General features: G+C 46.8%; 1 long non-coding RNA gene across 1 annotated transcript; it reads left to right on the top strand.

Moving 5' to 3' along the window:
• The first annotated feature begins 607 nt into the window (after nucleotides 1-607).
• On the top strand, nucleotides 608-22,652 carry LOC122466791. The gene is made up of 2 exons (XR_006292607.1): nucleotides 608-1,999; nucleotides 22,454-22,652. It is a non-coding gene; the product is annotated as an uncharacterized LOC122466791 (long non-coding RNA).
• The last annotated feature ends 1,895 nt before the right edge of the window (nucleotides 22,653-24,547 follow it).

The raw sequence follows: 24,547 nt of genomic DNA on the forward strand, positions 1-24,547 counted from the left end.
AGAGATCAACATCTCTATCTCTCATTTCCAATCCCCTGACCCATGCAGCCCTCTCTGTTATTTTAACTATTGCTTTTAAAAATACAAAGTGTATTTCCTTCCTCCCCTCTCTCCCCCGCATGCCTCTCAGAACTGGCCAAACCATTTTACTCAAGTTTCACAAACATACACACAAAATCACCATTGGGCTGATTGAACTCATTTAAAATTACCGTGAAAGGAATGTTTAGGATGAAATGGCCTTCTCCACATTCACTAGTACATTTAAGAATATTAATCTCCTTGACCTTGGGCAGGAAGGATAGAAAGAGAAGTTTCCCAGAGATCATGATGGGACAGGGGTGGGCAAATGTTTTGGCCTGAGGGCAACAACGGGGTTCTGAAACTGTATGGAGGGCTGGGTAGGGAAGGCTGTGCCCCCCCAAACAGCCCAGCCCCACCCCATATCTGCCCCCTCCCACTTCCCGCCCCGATTGCCCCCCGCAGAACTCCTGACCCATTCAACACCCCCTGCTTTTTGTCCCCAGGACCCCACACCGCTAACCACCCCCCAGGACCTCACCCCCTATCCAGCCTCCCCTGCTCCCTGTTCCTTGACTGCTCTGACCCCATCCATACCTCCGCCCCATGACAGATCCCCTGGGACTCCCACGCCTATCCAACCCCCCCCCCCCCCGCTCGTTGTCCCCTGACCGCCCCCTCCCGGGACCCTCTGCCCCTAACCACCCCCCTGGGATTCCACCCCGTATCCAACCGCCCCCTGCTCCCTGTCCACTGACTGCCCCAACCCCTATCTAGTATCCACAACCCCACAGCCTGACAGACCTCCCGGGACTCCCACGCCTATCCAACCGCCCCCTGCTCCCTGTCCCCTGAGAAGATGTTGCCTGAGAAGAGGAATAACGGCTTAAAAATATAACACCACCGTGTCCATCACCACACAACGCTGTGGGCTCCCCAGTGCTATTGGGCTGCTCCCTGGCCTTGGCAGGACCTGACTCCAATTTTACACCAGTAGGAATGAGGCAATAGCTGTTCTGAAGTCAGCAGAGCTACACTGATGTCAAATTTGGCTAAGAAACATCAGAATCAGGCCCAGGGACTTCTTCTTTCCCAAGAATGGTGGTAGCTTCAGTTCTCTTTTCCTGGCACTGGGTGTTTCAGCTCATCCCCTCTCTCTCACTCGCTTGCTTGTCACTTGCTTCCTGATCACTGGACTGAAGTGCATTTCAGTATTTTTAACTGCAGTCCTTCCATTCTTAGTTAAGCTCTATCATGGCTTCAGGTGGGCAGTTTATTTTTGATAAGGGCTATAGCAGCTGTACAAACATTAGACCAAGGGAGATAGTTACACCAGGATATTGGCAGTTGTGTCTCTCCAGCGAGGCAAATAAAATCCCACCTTGCTCCCTACATAGCCAGACCCCACTCCCCCACTTTTGTGCTCTGTCTCTGCTGTCAGTACCCTCTCTCTGCTCTTTTTGTTCTGCCTCTGAGGCTCTTGTGTCTCTCCTCCCACCCTCCATTTAAAGTTAGGCAGTGATGACTCCTCCCACCCCAAACAGCCAGTACAAACTGTAAGTCCCAGAGCATTAGAAAACTGTTCAGAGACTGGCAATAAAGTTAATTGGGAGCTACGCCTTTGATTATACTATTGCAGCATCACCTTCTCTGCCTCTTCTTGCTCAAGCACATGGGTTGTCAGATGGTTTCAGTTATACTGGTCTACAATACACAATTGTCAGCCTGATTTTCCATACATGAAGGTGCCAAATAATTCAACAAAAAAACCCGAGGAGTACTGTCTCTAAGGTGCCACCGTACTCCTTGTTGTTGTTCTTTGCTGATACAGACTAACACGGCTACCACTCTGAAACCTGTCACCAAATAATTCAGGAATACAGTGCTGCTGAACACAAGGAAAACGTGTGTCTTGACTTGGACTCATTGCATTTCCTAGATCTGAGTATCCTTTCACTGCGAACACTTCCACTGACTGGTAAGAGACGGAGAGGTTGGACTGAAAGCTGTTTGGGATACAGATCACATCTAACCCTGTGTTTGTCCAGCACCTAACACAATGGGGCCTTAATTCTGGTCAGGGCCTTTGGGCACTACCTTAATATAAATATTAAAAAATAATTAGAAGAAAGAGTTTGTCTGGTTGTTCCCAAGCAGTCCTTTCTGGGCACTACCATAGATGAACCCATGTCAGTATAAGGGGACTGTTGTCCCCTTACTAACAATCAGTGGGGGTGTTTTAGTTGCTAGCTCCCCGTACTAAAAGGGGGGTCGATGGGAAATCAGGACCCTGAGACTGACAGTCCCCAGGAACAATGGGGAGAGGCCAATGCTCCAGGTCAGCCTGAATGACAGGGCGGGCAGGCTAATCAGGTAGTCAGGAGGCCATGGAGGTCCATGTGAGCTGGACTTGCCTGGGTCAGACAGAGGGGGGCCGAGCTAAGGAGAAAGCAGGGGCCCAAGCTGAGCTGGGGAGCAGAGCTGTGCCAGATCCAGAGGGACCAGACAAGCAGCCCAGAGAGAGCAGACCCTGTGCTGGGAGCAGAGCTGCAGCCCCAAAGCCAGAGGCACAGCCCAGAGAGAGCAGACTTGCCCTGGGAACAGAGCTGCAGCAACCAGAGCCAGAGGGGCCAGAAAAGCAGCCCAGGAAGCAGGTCAGTGCTGGGAGCAGAGTCACAGAAGCAGCCTGCAGAGCAGACCTGTCCTGGGAGCAGAGCTGCAGCAACCAGAGCCAGAGGGGAAGAGAAGCAGCCCAGGGAGCTGGAGGCAGAGCAGCAGCAGCAGTGCAGAGACAGAGCGGTGGAGCTGGGGCTGGAGCAGTCCGGAGCTGGGTGTGGTGAGCAGCTGGGGAGAGCGATGGGGACACTGGGCAGCGGGCCCAGCACAGGGTGACGCCTCAGCCAAGGGGCTCTGCAGGCCAGGCTTGGATCGTAACCCCGACAGGGCGGGGGCGACACTGGGAAGAAGGGTCCTACCCCTTAGAGCCTGAGAGCATGTGGCCCCACCAGAGGAGGTGTCCAACCCACAGCATCCCTGCAGCACAGCCCGGGCCTGAGAAGGTGGCCTGGGACTTACAAGGAACAGACTGTGAACTGCCCTGACATTTCAGAGACACTGTTTGTGATGTTCCCTGCCACAGAGCGGGGTGATGTGTTTCCTTTAACCTTTCCCATTTTTCCTTATTCTTTTTAAAATTAATTGTTGATTTAATAACTTGTATTTGCTTTAAACTGTATGTTATGGTCAGTGGGTCAGAGAAGTGCCCAGAGAGTACCCTGGAGTGGGGAACCCTAGCCCCTGTCCTAGGTGACCACAGCAGGGTTGGGGGTCGAGCCCCCCAGGAATCCTGGGCCCAGCCTTGTTGGGGTTACAAGGATTCTGCCAGACAGGAGAGTGGAAGGGGAGCCCTCAAGGGCAGGGAGGCCACTGGGTCAAGGAAGTGGGAGCGAGGACTCAAATCCTTTCACCAGCCCACTTTACCGGGATAGTGCAGAAACCAGGAAAGTTCCGCACAATAGCGGGACTATTCCCCTGCTTACATCAACACTCAAGCATGACTGAAGGTCATGTTTCTTTTTCTTCTTAAAGTTGCAAGGAAGTGGAAGCTGTCACTAGAGGGAGAGTGCTATGAGAAAGTCTTACCTGGGGCCAGAGCACTGTGTGTTAAAATATGTTGTTGTTTATGCTAGAGTTTTCCTTCTCTCCTATTCCTATATGAATGATGGAAGCAGTGGATGCGTGAGTCTCTTTATCTTCAGTGTTAATCCAGAACACTCTCACTATCTATATATTCTGTAAAAAGAAAAGGAGTACTTGTGGCACCTTAGAGACTAACCAATTTATTTGAGCATAAGCTTTCGTGAGCTACAGCTCACTTCATCGGATGCATAAATGCACTCCTTTTCTTTTTGCGAATACAGACTAACACGGCTGCTACTCTGAAACCTATATATTCTGTGTGTTTTGTTTAGAGGCTTTTGGTAACTGAGAGTCCCAAGGGGCTTTTGTTTCTTATCAATAGGGGCTTCCGTTTGATGCTACATAGCACTAGGCACGGATAGGCATGAACCAGCAGTTTGATTTATCCTAATGCAGGGGATTCTGGGATAGCTCAGCCAGCTGTATAAGGCCACAGCAATAAAGCTATTCAGTTTGGTGAGAGCTTCTCCTTGCTGTGTATGGCAAAAAACAACAGTTTACCCTCTTGGACTTTTGTATTTCCTCTAGTAATCTATGTACTACTCCCTTGAGGGATTACTGAGAAACTCTCTCTTGGGATTTTGATGGCTGCTTCTACAAAGACAGACCTGAAGGGCCTGCGTGCTCCACTTCACTGCAAGTACTCTGACATCACTTCTATGTTGAATGTGTTATATAATTACCTGCTCACTGAGGCTACAAATTGCCAGGAACCACTAGAAATGTAACCTTGGTATACTGAATGCACTGTAGGAGTATTTCCCGTGCTTGGGGTGGTGGGTGAGAGGGGCACAGAGGAGGAAAGGAGCAGTAAGCAGGTAGGGAAAATTGCAGGACCCTGGGTCAGAAATGTTTCTTCCTGCAAGCTGCTACTTCAAGATTTTTCCCATGGTTTTCAATCACCTACAGGCACAAAAACACTAACCCGGTTATGTCTCAGCCCTGGTTTCAGTGACAGTTGAGTCTGTTTTACTTGTTAATTGGCTATGTTGGTGTTTTTATAGCAGGGTGTGTAGTAAATGATCATACTTTTAACTATAATTGTCTGTAGTTTAAATTAGCAATAACATTGCAATGTGTTTTTAATTCTGCTTTCCCTAGTAGGAGTTACAGATAACTAGTAAATCCCAGATGTATGGGCTTGGTGGGAAACAGATAGCTGTCTGGCAGAATAGTGGCTGACCTTAGGGCACTGACTGATAATACTGGGCTGTTAACCATTCTGAGAGGAGAGCTTTATGGATCACCTTGAGCAAGAGAGAGGGGTAAAAAACGCGTAAGGTAGCCGTACCCTGTGGTGTGTCTTTCCCATGTAAAACATTGCATTATAACATCTTAAGGGGAAGAAGCTGCCTTTTCCCTCCTCCCAGTGCTATGTGAGGCCTTGCACAGAGGTGCCAAACACTTGCCAGATCTGGTGTTTGCTCTGCTTGTTTCTCTGCAGGCAACCTTTTCAGGCCTGGGCCTTGGTTTTCCACCCCTGGTGCTGCGCTTAGCTCCTATCTCCCTACAAGCCCTCATTCAGCCTATTTCTCTTATGTGTGTTGGGCCCCTTGTTGCCTTGCCCTGAATGGTGGCAGAGCAATGGAGGCTGGTGAGATCTGACAGACAAGGCAAAAAAACCCCCAAAACCTATTAACTTTTTAATTTTTTAAAATATATATACAGAAAAAACCAACATAAACTATATGTAAACTTCTCAAAATACATAAACTTTCCCTATATTAACCATTTGCTACCTAAAAGTAGCTATACTTGAAATGTAATATGAATGGTTAAAATACAAATAATTTATTTATATGAAACAATTTACAGACAAAATTTGTTTATAAAAATCCAATTGTTTAAAAATATTAACATAAAGAATAGAAGCAAAATTCAGAGGAGGGGAATAGAGAAAGGGAGGGAAGGAATTGCATAAAGAGGAGGGGAAGGTAAAGGGACGCCCATGTATTCAATAAGATAATTCAGATACTTTCAGGAAGGAATCGCATATTTCTGAGAGCTTTTCTTGGGTATTTCTGTTATGGTATACAGCTTCTTTCCATGGTGGCCAAGCTAACAATGTCTGTACTCCAGTTTTCAATTTTTGGTTGCTTTTTGGATTTCTGTATTTGTAGTACTAGTCTTTTAGCAATTCTTAGTGCTCTGCCGAGCCATAGAGTTTCAAATTTATTCAGCTTTTAATTAACCTCCATTAGGTTTAAAATTACATGTTTAGCTTGGAACATAATTTGATCTGATAGGAAAAAATGAACTCTGCAATTAAATTCTGCTGCGGATAGGCAAAGCCAATGTATGCAAATGGACAAAGAGTATGCTGGCCCTAAATGTCTCCCCATCTCTCCACTCACATGTGTTGATTGTCTTCAACTCCCATAGATTTCGATGGGTACTGAAGACACTGAGAACCTTGGAGGATTAGGCCCCTATATCTGGCTCAAAATAGGCAAGATAGATCTGTACACGAGACCCACATTCAGTACCCTCCAGCTGCAGACAGCACATTTTCTTCTGAACTTCAATTTTCCGGTATATGGATCATTTAACTGTTAGGGTTTCTGCTTCAGTGAGCAGGTGCACTGCAGATACAACCCAAATGCATTAGATGTATTAATAAACAGAGGCTTCAACTTGGCAAAATCTCTAGCTGTACCTTCCCCAAACACACATGCGGATAACAGGGAAATTTCAATTTCAATTGACAGTCTTATCCCTCTACGGTCTCTGAGCAGTGTTGGAGAAGGTTAACCCATAACTGAGACATTGCTTGCAATTTACGGGGAACTACCACCTTGGAATGTCCTAACTGGAGGGAAGATATGGACTCCTGTTAATGCTGCTGCATCTTTCATTGACTTTTTGGATGATGGATTTGGGGTTTTCTTTTGCATGATACTTGATAACAACAACAAGTGACACATTTAAAATAGTGTCTCTGTTTCACAAACGCCTTAGCTAAGCATGAAAGCTTTTGCTAGAAAAGCTGTTTGTCTGAAAACCAGCAATGACTCACATCAGTTATTATAACTTATATAGGTAGTTTTGTATGGGCCCCAGAGGCTCCCTCAAAAACCAAACTCACTCCTCAGTGTACTATTTCTTGTTCTATTTCAAAATATGTACTGTTCTGCGCTTTGCAACAGCGATGCTTTGCTTCTGGCTTCTACATCCCACAGAGGACAAGTTCCTGTTGATAAATATAGCCATCGGATATTAAAATGTGAGGAGACAGGAGAGGCCTTGCCCAGCTTTTGCCCAAAATAAAATCAAGGTTTTACAAGGAAATTGCTCCCTCTTTAATACCATCTTTGATGTAGAAGCCAACCTCAAAAGATAACACTGTAACCAAGAAGAGAAGGCAGGATAGTTTCTCATGAACCACATCACCTGTGATAATTTCCCCACTGTAACTGGAAGAATGCGGTAGAATGTCTTCTACAAGCCTTCATGCTGGGTTCTGAAGAGATTAGTCCTGTTCTCTTCAGTTCACTCTCATTAATGAGTTCTGCTGGAAGATGTTCTGAGCACAGGACTGGAATACAGGAAGTTTTGAATTCTAGGGTAAAATCTTGGACCCACTGAAGTCAATTGCAAAACTCCCATTGACTTCAACGGGGCCAGGATTTCACCCCTAATCCCTATTCTGACACTGACTCCCTCTGAGGTGTTGAGCAGTTGACTCAATTATGCTTTCTGCCACACTTCCTGTAAAGTACCAAAGCCCTATCTCACAAAGCTGTAGTGAGAATGAATCAATGAATAGCTGTGAAACGTTTTGGAGGATGACAAGGGATCTACAAATATTATTACTGTGTTGTGGTACTATCAGGAAGTCTGTAGAAAAAAGGGTTATTCATCCCTGGGCATTGCCAGATGACTTAAAAAAATAAAAGTTCCTGCTCTTTCATAAAGTCTAAACACATTCTTATCAATTTAACATCTATTTTAACAATGCTAACACACAGGTGAGCCAAGCTGGTTTCCAGCTATGCATTTGTCAGTGTTCATTGAGGCCTAGGGGCATAGGCGCCGACTCCATGGGTGCTCCAGGGTAGGAGCACCCACAGGAAAAAATTTGTGGGTGCTCAGCACCCACTGGCAGCCAGCTCCCTCCTTCCCCCAGCACTTGTTGCCCGCCTGCTGCCCCACCAATCAGCGCCTCCCCTCCCTCCCAGCGCCTACTGCCTGCTGCGATCAGCTGTTCCACGGCATGCAAGAGGCTCTGGGAAGGAGGGGGAGGAGTGGGGATTGGGCATGCTGGGGGGAGTGGGCGGGATGGGAAGAGGCGGGGTGAGGACTTGGGGGAAGGGATAGGGTGGAGGCAGGGCCTGGGTTGGAGTGGGGGGTTGAGCACCCCCCGGGGCCCAGAGGAAGCCGGCACCTATGCCTAGGGGCCCTGGCATGAGCTGGCACTTAAGCACCAGTGTCACAACCTCACAAGAGGTAGGGAAGAGGAGGATGCCACTGCAGACGGTTTGTTAGGTGATTCTTAATTCTGTGTTCAGGGTCTAATCCAATGCCCATTGGAGTCACAGGAAAGAGTCCCGCTGGCTTCAGCAGCCATTAGTTCAGGCCCCTTGAGCCTAGATACCATGGTAATGGACACACTAGAAATGCCTAGGTAGGAAATAGGTTAAAAAGGGAGTAGACAAATCCATACTGGAGTAAAACTCCTTGAACATCCCTCCTTAAGTGGAACAAGGATCACGCACTGGCAAACAGATACATCGGTGCTCCCTGATTTATACATTAAAGACCAGGAAATGATCACTGTTCTGTTTGTTACCAGTGACGGTTGGTCTGCTAGGCCTATGTCAAGTATTTTGTGCTTCACACCTCAGTTCAGGAAACACTGTGGTTTGCTCAGCAGAGGTACAGAAGGCAGCAAGTGTTCTCAAAAGTCACACTGGCCCTTCTCATTACTCCTCCACCATTTGCTATGTCTGTCTCCTCCAAAACAAAGAGCTGTGCTGGGAGCTGGGGGAGACACTGAGGAGAACACAATCCTTGTGACTAGGAAACTTCAGGTTCACGAAAGTCTGATATTAGAGGAAATGCTAAGAAATCTGAATGGAATCCCATCTGCCACATACTTTACTCAGTGCTAGAAAGGTCTATAAGGAGGTGAACTTCTAGTTAAAGTTTCTTCTATTTTTATTGTTATGGAGGTGGATAAACTGAGTACTACAAACAGCCTAGCTTAGGCACTCAGTAATTAAAACCTGGTGAATAAAGTCACCCGTGGGTTCTTATTCCTCTGTATGAAACATGAGGTGCCCGTAATGTGAGAGTGGAAAACCACAACTAGTTCATTATGAAACAGTGGTGAAAACCTAACTCCAGCTGACTGACTAGCTGCAGGCTGAAGTAAGCTTCCTTTCAGACAGTTACTGGGAAATCAGATGAAGCAGGTGAGTGCACGCTATGGGTAGTGGAGAGACCTAGTTAAGGCTTGGGCCCACGTGTTTCTTGGCCAGGTATTGTGATTTGTTAGCTGATATAATAGTTTGGTTTCTCGGCTGCTAACATTAAAGTTGCAGGTGTCTTACCTGGTTACGTCATTGCTGGGAAAACTGAGAAACAGCTTGTCAGAACCTGAATTTGGGGCTGTGTGGTGTATGTCTATCCTGCCAAAAAAGACACATGGCACCAAGTCTCAGAGCCTGGGTCAACTGACTTGGGATTGCAGGGCTAAGCATAGCTGTGTAGACGTTCGGGCTTGGGCTGGAGCCTGGGCTCTGAGACCCTCCACTCTCATGGGGTTTCAGAGGCCAGGCTCTGGCCCAAGCCTGAACATCTAAACTGTTCTTTTTATCCCTGCTGCCCAAGCCCCACACAAGTCTGGGTCAGTTGACTCAGGTGCTGAGACTTGGTGCCTCAGGTCTTTTATGGCAGTGTAGACATGCCCAAAGTCTCTTCCTGCGCTGCTTCCCAAAAGAAAAAGGCTCCTTCCTCCTCCACCTGCTTTGTTAGGGGTCCCATGAGGCTGAGGACATCTTATCATACAGCAGATGCAGGGCCAGCTTCCCACATGTGCTGCTCCCATTCTCATCAGTGCACAGGGTGACCAGATGTCCCAATTTTATAGGGACAGTCCCGATTTTGGGGTCTTTTTCTTATATAGGCTCTTATTACCCCCCACCCCTGTCCCGATTTGTCACATTTGCAGTCTGGTCACCGTATCAGTGCACCCCTGCTGTTTAAAAACTACCTCTTGTTCAAGTCAGGCCTTGCTCTCTCTGCTGAGACTGCCCAACGGGGCCAATGATTTATGCACTTGCTCGTTTCTACGACTGCACGTATGGGTTTGGTGAATGTTTTGAGATTTTTCTGGTATTTGGTGTGTGCATTGTGCTGGCCAGTTTCTTTCTTTGAGCCCTCAATCTGGATGGGATGGGACTTCATCCGACAATTCTTATCTTCGTGTGACAATTACCTGGCGTGTAACATCCTGCACTATGTGGGGAGAGAACATCACAACTAGAAACTTTAGTGTAGCCCACAAATTCAACTGACATGGGCTACAGCTGAGCTATTTGTGGCAGCATGGTCCAGAAGAAAGAGCACAGAGAGGAGACTCAGTAGTTCAAGAGTTCTAATCCAGGCCCAGCCGCTGCCTTGCTGGGTGCCCTTGAGTAAGTTACTTCACCTGTTTGTGCCGTGCTTTTCCTATCTATGGAACATGCCTCCTTCATAGGGAGTCACAAGAGTTAAGTGCCCAGTGTCTCTACAGTGCATAAAAATGTAAAGCACTTTATAAAAGAAGGTGATACACATTTACACTCCGTGTGTTACAGATGTTTAAAGCTAGTGGTTGCTTTCCTTGAGCTATCACCCGTTCTCAGTTGTTACCTCTTCGCTAACCATCCAGGATTCCCTCACTGTTTCCTTTGCCAAGAAGGTATTACTTCATGTGCTGCTCCAACCCATGGGAAATCTTGATAGGACAGAGGGGAAGTTAGTTTTTCTCCTGCTGGGAAATTCAGAGGCAGTTTCCTCAAAGAATCCTACTCAAAAAGTGGACTGACTCTCCTTAAATGAACACTTCCTTCAAGGGCAGTGTGCTCTAGAGCAGAGTTTCTCAAACTATGGCCTGTTGGGAGCTGACTGGCCCCATAGCATGAGTTCTCTTCCTTGTTTCCAGCTGCTAAATCACAGTAAGAGAAACTAAAAACGCATCACTTTCCTAGCACTATTTTTCCATGTAAACAGTTGGCTCAAGGGTATTATGCCATCGTGAATGGCTGGGGATGTGTCCACAAGACATGATCCAGTTGGTAAAAGAACAAGAGCCTCTGAACTAGAGAAGTGAGGTGGGAACTGTAATTTCGCCCTGTCAATTTCAGTGTGCCACCTTAAACGTCCGATGAAGTGAGCTGTAGCTCACGAAAGCTTATGCTCAAATAAATTTGTTAGTCTCTAAGGTGCCACAAGTCCTCCTTTCCACCTTAAACAAGTCACTTTAAAAGTGATCTCTGATTTTTAGGTGTCTCAGTTCTTAAGAACTAAACTTGGGGCCTGATTTTCAGAGGTGCTGATCACTTGCAACTCCCACTGACTTCAGCTGGGGCTGTGGATGCACTTCTGAAAACCAGGCCCAAAGTGTCTGTAGCTGCCTACTCAAAGCCTCAGGGCACTTATCTTGCTTCCACTGAAATCAATGGGAATTTTGCCTTTGACTTGACTTGGCTCAGACTCTAAAAACCTATCACGCAGAATGTTATTAATAAAGATCAGCATGGCGAGACTACCTGTAAAAGATGATGATTGGGGGTGGAGGGTGGGAATAAAAACCACAAACAACCAAAAAACTCTGAGTCACTGCTTACTCCAGACTAATTGGTTGCTCCACATCTGGTTTTACTCAGACAGAATGCAGAGGGAATCACTGCAAAAAATATGTTCTAGTTCGAAACCACGTTCACACCTCGCTTCCAGGACCAGCAAATGCACTTCTCCAGCTCCAGTACAGAACTCCATCTGATTGGAATGGTGACCAAGAGGACATCTTCCCAGCATGCAGCCGGCTGGGCAGAGCTGACACCAAAGTTCTGGTGTATCTCCAATGTGAAGTCTGCAAAGAATGTGATTTTTGGACCAAGAACAGAATTTAAAGTTACTCCTGCAGTGAAGATGCCCCCTAAAGGGAGTGGGAGCAGGTTCTAGTGGCCTGATCCAAAGTCTCTCAGAGGCCAATGAAAAGATTCCCATTGACTTCAGTGGACTCTCGTTCAGATCACAGGTGAAGATAACACTAAATCAGCTAAGAAAGGATGTTACAAGTCACAGCAGTGGCCTCTAAATAAAGGGACACCATCAATTTGAAATCTTTTCAATTGCAAGAACTTAGTTAAAAAGTAGTGTCAGGTACTGTACCTAGTATTTCATCATGGTTTCATCATCATCGCCCTGTGCTTTAACATTATTTTTCTTGCCTCTGTTATAGAGTGAAAGATGCCCACGCACAGAGCAAGGGAAACAGACTGACTATATAAGGGAAAACACTGAAACTGATTATACGCAGTATGCTGTGGAATGCCAAAGTAAACAAACCAAATTAAAAAGAATGTGGTGTATTGAAACTGTAGGCTGTCACTTTAAATGCTTAGAGGAGTTTCCTGGTCCTGCTTGCAGACTAGGGAGCTCTGCCGGGAAGCATGGTGCGATCTGGGTCTGCCAGCAGTCAGTCTGCACACAGCCAGTCTAGAGTACAGTGGTGGAGTGAGATGTGCCTCTCTGTTTTAGGAAGCAGCCTGCTTTCTTTCTTTCTCTCTCTGTTTTGGGGTTCTTGTGTGTTATTCTTCTGAACTGAAGAAATAAAGTAGAGTTATGTTGCAACCTTCCAGCAAGAGTATTTTGTTTTATTTAACTTCTCTGTCTGTATGCTGTGAAACATAACACAGAGACTCTTTTTTCCCCCCTTAATTTTTTTCATTTATAGTAATTCTTCTGTGTTACATGCAAACAATAGTTCATTTAAAAAAAGCAAGTCAGACAGATTGGGGCATTTTTTGCTGACAACATCCCTTTAAGGTTTGTGTCCTGCAAAGATGCCCTGTGATGTGCGCATTGCAAGCAACTCCAGTATGCCTCCCTGGGTAGCTATTGCTGTCAGAAGGTGGTGAGCAGCTGGGGAGAGATGCTGAGTACGTTCAGCTCCCAAGGAAGCCAGTTGGGCCAGATCCTCACGGCTGTACCCTGGCACAGCTCTGCGAAGCCAGCAGAGCTACACTGACTGACGGGAAGTAAGGACCTGGTGCAGCTGATGTCAGTAGCAGTAGGGAGCTTTCAGCACACTGCAGGATCAAGCCCATAAGAGCCATTGTCACTATGTGGCAGGGATGGTCCCTAGATATTTTTAAAACATAGAATTTCTTTTTTTCCCTCTCTCTCTCTCTCTGTCCCTCCCAAGTCTCTTGGAGTATGTCTACACAGCAAAGACAACCTGGGGCTCAGGCTGTGGGAGCTGTTTCATTGCTGTGTAGACTCCTGGGCTCAGGGACCCTGTGGGGCGGGATGGACTCAGAGCCTGGGAGGCAACTCAGAGCCTGGAAGTCTACACAGCAATGAAAGCCCCACAGCCGAGCCCTGTGAGCCCCAGTCAGCTGGTACGGGCCAGCCGACAGTGCAGACATACCATGGGTCAATGGAGTGGAATAATGGCAAGTACAATATGATACTACAAAGTAAGCGTAGTCCAGGGCAGTGACCTTGCTCACTCATTGTTTTAACTCGATGATTTTGAGAACCCATATTTCCGATCTGAACAACTCACATGTGGACACATGGAGGGGATCTTACTACACTTGCAAAACACCCGTACAAGCTGTAGTGGTTTGGACCACTGCTGCCGAATAACGTGGGACCGTTTTGTAAGGGGTCTGGCATTAGTGGCTGTCAGGAAGCATTAACACTCCCCATTTTATAAGTAACATGCTGTAGGCAACATTTAAGATGCTTTTTCCTTGATCTGAACACAGTTTTGTAGAGCTGTCTGGTCCCATCTGAGCACTTTCGCTCCCTCCCTCTCTTCTACAGGGCTCGCTTTGAGTGGGTTTTGAAGGGGACTTTCTCCGAAAAAGCTAAGCATGCTGGAAATAAAAACACTGAGAGGAAATTCCTTTTCCTTCACACACTCTACACGAGCTGGAGCAGCAAGTTACAGTGCACAATCTGAGACCTGCTGCCGTGCTGTGCGCTTTGTAATGAGAGCTGGGTGAGTCACTATATCATGGCAAATAACTTTGTTTAGGTCATTTGGCGGATAGTAATTACAGTCTGCGATGCTCTAGATGAGCAAAGTATCCTCCGGGAATGGGAAGGGTTCGTAGAGAAGATACTCTATAGATTCGTGATGAGTAAACCAAGAATTATGATAACCTGGTGGAGAAAGTGGTTGGGTCAATTATTACATTGGGTCAAATCCAACCCTCATGTAAAACTATTGAAGCAAATGGACTTACACTAGGGAGGGATGAATGAGACCCAAAATTCTGCTAGTTCTTAAGTGTTAACCTAATTGCTCACAACAGAGCAGTAAAGTCAATTTATAGTAACGTGCCTATGGTCTACAGAAGGTTAACATTTGTGCATAACTTTGAAGAGGAAAAGAACAGTGCAGCGTAAATGCTACATAGTCTAATGGCACTAAAATAATTTTTTTTTTTTAAAAAAAAATGGTCTAAATGAACATTTACATGGGGCTGAGCTTCTTGATTCCAGGGGGACTATGATGTGTAGATTTGCAAATATGGTTTGTTTGTCAGTCTCAATATCTGCCATTTACAAATTGATATTGATATGTAAATCCCTTCCCTCTCCCCCACCCCCGTGGATGATGTATATTTACATAATTTCAATTTGTTTTGTATTTGAAAAAAATCTATTTTAAAAAACAGTTGTTCTGAGATTTACAGCAGCTGTCTGCGAGACTAAGATTGGGAGCAGGCCTCTGTATAGCTATTCTGTTGTAGGTCCATCCCTGTCTGTTCCCTAGTGCTGTTTTCGGACAGTTGTCCTGACCATAGAATAAAAAACATCTTGGAACACAGATGCCCGCTAACGGGGCTTGACAATTGAGCTGACGCATAGCCCCCTACACACTGTGCTATTAAAGAGATTAAGGACTCTGTGGACAGGACCTTGATAGTCAGAGGTGAAAGTAAGCCTGTATGGGCTGGTACGGTGTACCGGTAAGAAAGTGGCCACTGGTATGGGCCGGCACACAGACAACATTAAAGGGCTGCCACGGCAGCGCTTTAAGGACCGTACCGGCAAGGCTGCTGACATGGTGTGGGGAAGGGGCAGCTTCCCTGGGGCTCTGCGATTTAAAAGGGCCTGGGGTTCCCGGCAGCAGCCGGAGCCCTGGTCCCTTTAAATCGCCGCTGGAGCCCTGGGCGACACGGGCTGGGCAGCACAGATGGGCTGGTGGGGGGAGTCTGGCCCTGGCCCCGCTCTTTCCAGGGGCCCAGAGCTGCCCGCCCCACCCCCACCTTGCCCAGGAGCCCGGCCACCCTGCGTACTGGTAAGTTCTTTAAGTTACTTTCACCCCTGTTGATGGTATCCATTAGTGGTTGACAGAATGAACAGAGTGAAACAGACCTTTGTCATTATCTGCATGGCAGAACGCTGGAAGTTCAAATGCTCAGGTTTCTATAAAACAACGGGACTCCTGCTGAAGACACAGGCTTGCAAGTTACTTTGTGAGATGCTGGTTGTTGAACGTTGAATGATGGCCGGACTCACCCTGCTCTTTGCCCAGTCTTGTCTCCCACGCTGTGTCCTTTGGAGAAATATCATTTGATTTGAGATGAGCAACACCTTTATGTCCTCTCCTGTTGCTCAAATTCAAAGCTATACAGCCAATTACAGCTTTTTTTTTTTTTTTAGCAGTGAAACTCACACTCTGACCACTGACTTGTGTTCTCTCATCGGATAAGTTGCAGTAAAGGAAGCAAAGGTTGTCATCATCATCATCAGTAGTAGAAGAAGCAGCAGCCTCTGATCAAGCGGTTATATGATCACATCTGGATTTCCCCTAAAATCCCTTAGGGGAGATGCATAATTCATGGCTTAGAATCATAGAATCTCAGGGTTGGAAGGGACCTCAGGAGGTCCTCTAGTCCAACCCCCTGCTCAAAGCAGGACCAATCCCCGATTTTTGCCCCAGATCCCTAAATGGCCCCCTCAAGGATTGAACTCACAATCCTGGGTTTAGCAGGCCAATGCTCAAACCACTGAGCTATCCCTCTCCCCTTGCTACCAAGGTTCTGTGTATATGGCAATGTATGGCCTGTCACTTATGACAGATTAATGATTTCTTGAATGTATTGGAGACAGACAGTAGGATTTGCCATACCAGAGCAGGTTGTTGGTCTGTATGATCCCATATGCTGCCTGCAGAGATTGATAACCGATGCTTTATACTGTATCAATATCGGCAGAGATTCTTTGATTGCTTTTTGGTCATTTTTTGTTGGTGGGGAAGCCCTTTTGAAACTAATTCCATCCCACTGGTGAAGAATCCAAAAACTATGGTATTGATGGTTGAGATACAACTACCTGCACATCAGGTGCATGTGAAAAGTGACCTGCCCATAATTTCTTCGAACAAGTGTTCCTATAACTCAAAAAGACAGCTAGTGGAGACTCTGGACTTCTGAGGCCAAATTCTTTGCTGGTGTAACTCCATGCTGCAGTGTCCAGCTGTTTAACTCCTCTCAGGATCTTCTCAGTCCTTGTGAAAATCTGGAGCTTTCCTCAAAGGATGGGCACGCAGGTTAGCTAAGCTGGGATGCACAGATTCCATGCCTGCCCTCACTTCGTGCCAGGGTGCTGATTTTATGTGGGTTTCCTTAAGTTTCATAAAGAAGTTTCTCTATGAATCATGAGTGAAATGAATAGCGTGTATCAGCATATTTCACCCTTCTTCTGGGAGGAGACTGCCTAGAGCAAGTCTGGCTGTCAGGGTGAAGATCGGCCCATCATTTTCAGTTACTTTTCTTTGCTCTCAGATATGTCTACCGCTGCAATTAAACACCTGCAGCTGGCCCATGCCAGCTGACTCACTCTTGTGGGGCTTGGGCTAAGGAGCTGTTTAACTGAGGTGTAGACATTTGGACTTGGGCTGCAGCCTGAGCTCTGGGACCTTCCGAACTCGCGGGGTCCTAGAGCCAGGGCTCCAGCTTGAGCCCGAATGTCTACGCTGCAGTTAAACAGCCCATTAACCTGAGCCCCACGACCCTGAGTCAACTGGCATGGACCAGCCCTGGGTGTTTAATTGCCATGTAGACATACCCAGGACTCTGAAAGGAAAATCTCTCCCAAGGCAGTTAATGTTGTTTTCTGTCTTTGCTTTAAGCACATTTCACCCTCATTCCTGCGGAATGGGAGGAGGCAAGAAGGGCAGCTTGTGCCAGCAGAACTTGTCATTTTTCCAGAGAAACTCCTTTTCATCCCTCCACTGCAAGTGAGCAGCATAAAAGTGATTTCATCCTGGGTATTTCTCTGGCACTTATGCAGCAAAAGGCAAAAGGGTAAGGCATCGTTATCAGTTCACTTCGTAGTCATTGGTCCCTGTGATTCAGACCCAACCAAGATCATGACCCCATTATGCTAGACCCTGTATACACTTAGGGTATGTCTACACTATGAAATTAGGTCAAATTTATAGAAGTCGGTTTTGTAGAAAGCGTTTTTATACAGTTGATTGTGTGTGTCCCCACACAAATGCTCTAAGTGCATGTAGTCGGCGGAGTGTGTCCACAGTACCGAGGCAACCGTCGACTTCCGGAGCGTTGCACTGTGGGTGGCTATCCCACAGTTCCCGCAGTCTCCGCCGCCCATTTCAATTCTGGGTAGAAATCCCAGTTCCTGATGGGGCTAAAACATTGTCGCGGGTGGTTCTGGGTACATATCGTCAGGCCCCCGTTCCCTCCCTCCCTCCGTGAAAGCAGGGGCAGACAATTGTTTTGCGCCTCTTTTCTTGAGTTACCTGTGCAGACGCCATACCATGGCGAGCATGGAGCCCGCTCAGCTAACTGTCACCGTATGTCTCCTGGGTGCTGGCAGACGTGGCACTGCATTGCTACACAGCAGCAAATTGCCTTTTGGCAGCAGACAGTGCAGTATGACTGGTAGCCGTCATCGACGTAGTCCTGGGTGCTCTTTTAACCGGGCACCTGGGCAAACATGGGAGTGACTCAGCCAGGTCATTTCCCTTGTTTCGTCTCATGGCGATTCGGTCCTACCGGCAGTGCACTGTCTTTTAACCTCCAGCCAGCAGAAGATGATGGCTAGTCGTCATACTGCACCGTCTTCTGCCGAGCACCCAGGAGATGATGATGGCTAGCGGTCATACTGCACAGTCTGCTGCCAGCAAGATGTATAAAGATAGATGAAGTGGCTCAAAACAAGAAATAGACCAGATTTGTTTTGTATTCATTTTCTCCTCCTTCCCTCTGTGAAATCAACGGCCTGCTAAACCCAGTTCTGAGTTCTATCCTTGAGGTTTTGAGTTCTATCCCTGACGGGGCCATTCAGTTTCTCGCAAAGCCACCCCCTTTGTTGATTTTAATTCCCTGTAAGCCAACCCTGTAAGCCATGTCGTCAGTCACCCCTCCCTCCGTCAGGGCAACGGCAGACAATTGTTCCACGCCTTTTTTTCTGTGCAGACGCCGTACCACGGCAAGCATGGAGCCCGCTCAGATCACTTTGGCAATTAGGAGCACATTAAACACCACGCGGATTATCCAGCAGTATATGCAGCACCAGAACCTGGCAAAGCGATACCGGGCAAGTAGGCGACGTCAGCGTGGTGACATGAGTGATGAGGACATGGACACAGACTTCTCTCAAAGCACGGGCCCTGTCAATGTGGCCATCATGGTGCTAATGGGGCAGGTTCATGCGGTGGAACGCTGATTCTGGGCTCGGGAAACAAGCACAGACTGGTGGGACCGCATAGTGTTGCAGGTCTGGGACAATTCCCAGTGGTTGCGAAACTTTCGCATGCGTAAGGGCACTTTCATGGAACTTTGTGACTTGCTTTCCCCTGCCCTGAGGCGCAAGAATACCAAGATGAGAGCAGCCCTCACAGTTGAGAAGCGAGTGGGAATAGCCCTGTGGAAGCTTGCAACGCCAGACAGCTACTGGTCAGTCGGGAATCAATTTGGAGTGGGCAAATCTACTGTGGGGGCTGCTGTGATGCAAGTAGCCAACACAATCAAAGATCTGCTGATATCAAGGGTAGTGACCCTGGGAAATATGCAGGTCATAGTGGGTGGCTTTGCTGCAATGGGATTCCCTAACTGTGGTGGGGCCATAGACGGAACCCATATCCCTATCTTGGCACCGGAGCACCAAGCCGGCGAGTACATAAACCGCAAGGGGTACTTTTCAATAGTGCTGCAAGCACTGGTGGATCACAAGGAACATTTCACCAACATCAACGTGGGATGGCTGGGAAAGGTACATAACGCTCGCATCTTCAGGAACTCTGGTCTGTTTCAAAAGCTGCAAGAAGGGACTTTATTCCCAGACCAGAAAATAACCGTTGGGGATGTTGAAATGCCTCTAGTTATCCTTGGGGACCCAGCCTACCCCTTAATGCCATGGCTCATGAAGCCATACACAGGCAGCCTGGACAGTAGTCAGGAGCTGTTCAACTACAGGCTGAGCAAGTGCAGAATGGTGGTAGAATGTGCATTTGGACGTTTAAAAGCGCGCTGGCGCAGTTTACTGACTCGGTTAGACCTCAGCGAAACCAGTATTCCCACTGTTATTACTGGTTGCTGTGCGCTCCACAATATCTGTGAGAGTAACGGGGAGACGTTTATGGTGGGGTGGGAGGTTGAGGCAAATCGTCTGGCTGCTGGTTTTGCACAGCCAGACACCAGGGCGGTTAGAAGAGCACAGGAGGGCGCGGTGCGCATCAGAGAAGCTTAGAAAACCAGTTTCATGACTGGCCAGGCTACGGTGTGAAAGTTCTGTTTGTTTCTCCTTGATGAAACCCCCCGCCCCTTGGTTCACTCTACTTCCCTGTAAGCTAACCACCCTCCCCTCCTCCCTTCGATCACCATTTGCAGAGGCAATAAAGTCATTGTTGCTTCACATTCATGCATTCTTTATTCATTCATCACACAAATAGGGGGATAACTACCAAGGGAGCCCAGGAGGGGTGGTGGAGGAGAGAAGCACCAGGAGGGGTGGTGGAGGAGGGAGGGACAAGGCCACACAGCACTTTAAAAGTTTAAAAGTTTAAAACTTATTGAATGCCAGCCTTCTGTTGCTTGGGGAATCCTCTGGGGTGGAGTGGCCGGAGGCCCCCCCACCGCGTTCTTGGGTGTCTGGGTGAGGAGGCTATGGAACTTGGGGAGGAGGGCGGTTGGTTACACAGGGGCTGTAGCGGCGGTCTGTGCTCCTGCTGCCTTTTCTGCAGCTCAACCACACGCTGCAGCATATTGATTTGATCCTCCAGCAGCCTCAGCATTGAATCCTGCCTCCTCTCATCATGCTGCTGCCACCTTTCAGCTTCACCCCTCTCTTCAGCCCGCCACTTACTCTCTTTAGCCCGCCACCTCTCCTCCCGGTCATTTTGTGCTTTCCTGCACTCTGACATTGTCTGCCTCCACGCGTTCGTCTGTGCTATGTCAGTGTGGGAGGACAGCACGAGCTCAGAGAACATTTCATCACGAGTGCGTTTTTTTTTCTTTCTAATCTTCACTAGCCTCTGGGAAGGAGAAGATCCTGTGATCCTTGAAACACGTGCAGCTGGCGGAGGAAAAAAAAAGAGGCAGTGGTATTTAAAAAGACACATTTTCTAGAACAATGGCTACACTCTTTCACGGTAAACCTTGCTGTTAACGTTACGTACACAGCACATGTGCTTTCGTTCCAAGGTCGCATTTTGCCTCCCCCCACCACGTGGCTAGCCACTCACCCCTCCCCATGGCTAACAGCGGGGAACATTTCTGTTCAGCCACAGGCAAACAGCCCAGCAGGAACGGGCACCTCTGAATATCCCCTTAAGAAAAGCACCCTATTTCAACCAGGTGACCATGAATGATATCACTCTCCTGAGGATAACACAGAGAGATAAAGAATGGATGTTGTTTGAATGCCAGCAAACATACACTGCAATGCTTTGTTCTACAATGATTCCCAAGTACGTGCTACTGGCCTGGTGTGGTAAAGTGTCCTACCATGGTGGACGGAATAAGGCTGCCCTCCCCAGAAACCTTTTGCAAAGGCTTTGGGAGTACATCCAGGAGAGCCGCAAATACCAGGGCAAATTAATCATTAAACATGCTTGCTTTTAAACCATGTATAGTATTTTAAAAGGTACGCTCACCAGAGGTCCCTTCTCCGCCTGGCGGGTCCGGGAGGCAGCCTTGGGTGGGTTCGGGGAGTATTGCTTCCAGGTCCAGGGTGAGAAACAGTTCCTGGCTGTCGGGAAAACCGGTTTCTCTGCTTGCTTGCTGTGAGCTATCTACAATTTCATCATCATCTTCTTCCTTGTCCCCAAAACCTGCTTCTGTGTTGCCTCCATCTCCATTGAAGGAGTCAAAACAACACGGCTGGGGTAGTGGTCGCTGAACCCTCTAAAATGGCATGCAGCTCATCGTAGAAGCGGCATGTTTGGGGCTCTGACCCGGAGCGGTCATTTGCCTCTCTGGTTTTCTGGTAGGCTTGCCTCAGCTCCTTAAGTTTCACGCGGCATTGCTTCAGGTCCCTGTTATGGCCTCTGTCCTTCATGCCCTGGGAGATTTTGACAAATGTTTTGGCATTTCGAAAACTGGAACGGAGTTCTGATAGCACAGATTCCTTTCCCCATACAGCGATCAGATCCCATACCTCCCGTTCGGTCCATGCTGGAGCTCTTTTGTGATTCTGGGACTCCATCATGGTCACCTCTGCTGATGAGCTCTGCATGGTCACCTCTGCTGATGAGGTCTGGCTAGCGTGGCAAGCTGCAGGTGACCATGCAAACAGGAAATTGAAATTCAAAAGTTTGCGGGCCTTTTCCTGTCTACCTGGCCACTGCATCTGAGTTGAGAGCGCTGTCCAGAGCGGTCACAATAGAGCACTCTGGGATAGCTCCCGGAGGCCAATACCGTCTAATTGCGTCCACAGTACCCCAAATTCGACCCGGCAAGGCCGATTTAAGCACTAATCCACTTGTCAGGGGTGGAGTAAGGAAATAGATTTTAAGAGCCCTTTAAGTCGAAAAAAAGGGCTTCATCATGTGGACGGGTGCAGGTTTACATCGATTTAACGCTGCTAAATTCGACCTAAACTCCTAGTGTAGACCAGGGCTTAGAGCCCACATGAGCTTGCCAGCAAAATAGAAAAGACAGACAAAGGTCACAAAAGGGATCTAACATACAAGCAGAGTGAACAGTGTGATGATCGCAAATGTCAGGCTCGCTCTACTATCTTTTGTTCTTGTTGGCTTGTTTCTTTTCTGTTTTTTTGGGTGAAGTCCTGTCGGGGAGGAATTAGCAAAGCCGACAAAGGAAAAGAGCGAGACATTGAAGGGAAGAAAGGAATGAAAAAGGGAGAAGGAACTGGAGGGTGGAAGGCAGGTGTGCAGTGAGGCTGAGGTGAAGGGACTGTGAAGAAGGGGGTGGGAGAGAGGTGGAGCAAACAGCCAGTCAGCAGAGAAGGGAGGCATCTATTTTGTGTATATGCCCATATTTTTCACTGCCCAATCCCGTGTTTGTGTGCACAGGCTGAGTACGCAATGGATGGGCTTTCTCAGCAAAGAGGCACAGAAAACATTAGCCTTCTAAGTACATAATGGTGAAGTCGTGAAGTTGGGACTCAATCATTTTGGCGGAAATCACAACTTGCTCAGCTCTGTAACCTGAAAGCTTGTTAAGAGGTGCTTCACCTCCCCACACTTGGAATAAAGCACGAAGAATCATTTCTAAAATGAAATTGTTTTTATTCTGTTTTTATCTGAACTCACCTCAAATGGTAGGATTTATAGCTATGGTGTATTCCTCTGGCATGAATATACAAACGCCATGAACTTGTCCTGGAATGTAACTAAAAATGAGCCCTAAAGCAAAATCCTTGGAATTTAGGAAAAGTTTGAATCCAGATCCTGATCCAAACTTTGCAGTTTGGATTCCTCTCTGTCATGTCCTGTGGGACTTTGTCTTGTATTGTGGGTCTGTCTCTTGGAGACAGGATCTCAGGTAGATATTAGGGCACTATGGGAGCCTTATTCCTCAGCTTCTTTGCTTGCTTGAATGTAACCATTATGGTGACATGAATGGTCAGATCCTCAGCTGGTATAAATGGCAAAGCTATACCAATTAAAGCTGGTCAGAAATTTTCCACCGGACTGTTTTTCTGGTCAAAAATGGTGAGTTGTCAAACTCGAAATGTTTTGTGGAAACACCAATTTTGATGAAATTCCACTGTGGAAAAAAATCAGACCAAAACGTTCCCATCAAATCAAAACATTCCATTTTGACCTTTTTCCAAATGGAATGTTTTGTTTGTTCCGAAGCAACTTTTTGTTTTAATTTTTTTAATTTTGATAAAATATTTATACTACATAAGTCAAAATTGGAATGAAATGTTTTGACTTTTCAGAGCAAAACTTTTCAATTGATCCAAAATATTTTTTTCAGAATGTTGTTAGATGGGAAATTTCAAAACTTTTAGATTTTGTTCAGTTTTGGAATGGGGAAAAAGTTCAAAATGGTGGTATTTTCCACAAAACAGAAAATCCAGTTCCTGCTCAGCTTCAAGGCCGACTTACACAAGCTGGGGATCTTGCCTGCAATATGAATGTGATTTAACATAGCTTATCACAGTTGAATAGCTTTTTCAAGGGCTTGCAGTTACAATGAATTTGTCCTGTACAGTTCATTTCATCAGGGTAGCTCTGACATGGTGCTTATGGGAACCTGCCCCTGCACTCTGAAATTATTTGTAATGGTAAAAAATACCCTATTACTTCTATAGCACTTTAGAAACAACTAATTAGCATTTTTAGACTATTAATTTTATAGCCCCCCACAACACCCCTGTGAAGGGAATTAATATCCCCATTTTACGGGTGGATAAACTGAGGCAGAATGAGTCAAAGGCAGCACTTTGATTGTAATCCAGGAGTTCTGGTGCCTCCCTATCCTCACTCTGTTCTGCCCATCGCTTTATTCTGCGAAATTAATGATTAATATCCAGACAATTGATGCACTTAAAAATCGAACCATAGGGAATCTGATCAAACGGAGACTCTGCTTTCCCTTTGCATTGGTAAGGAGATGTTGAATGAGACTTCTGTATACAGTGTCTTTATTTAAAATAAATCTCTGTAATCCACTTTGCAGAATTCTATTTTACCGATTATGTATTTACTTTTGTTATGATGCCTCTCGTTTGGACCAGGACCTGATTGTGTTAGGTGCTGTACAAAAACAGAACCAAAAACTGGTCGCTGCCCCAAAGAGCTTACAATCTAAGGCATAAAGACTAAGGCATAAAGACATTTAAGTTGGTTTCCCTGGTGAAAGCAATAACACCTAGGAACATAAGGTATCATTCTGGAGAAGGAGCAAAAGGCAGTGAAAACATTGATTCAATATAGAGCACTACAAAATTATCAGATTATGTCAGCTGGTGGGAAGGTCCACCAATGTAAAGAAGATCAGCGTTTGCACTCTGATTCAACACGTTGCTATTTAAATAGCTTATCTTGCAGCTCCAAGTTAAAATATGCCCCTTTTGTTTTCCCCATTGTACATTTACACCTTTAGTCTGAAGAATCATAAGCCATTATAGGATCTGATATGGCAAGTCACGTGAT

The sequence above is a fragment of the Chelonia mydas genome, chromosome 8, assembly GCF_015237465.2.
Source record: "Chelonia mydas isolate rCheMyd1 chromosome 8, rCheMyd1.pri.v2, whole genome shotgun sequence".
NCBI classification, from domain to species: domain Eukaryota; kingdom Metazoa; phylum Chordata; order Testudines; family Cheloniidae; genus Chelonia; species Chelonia mydas.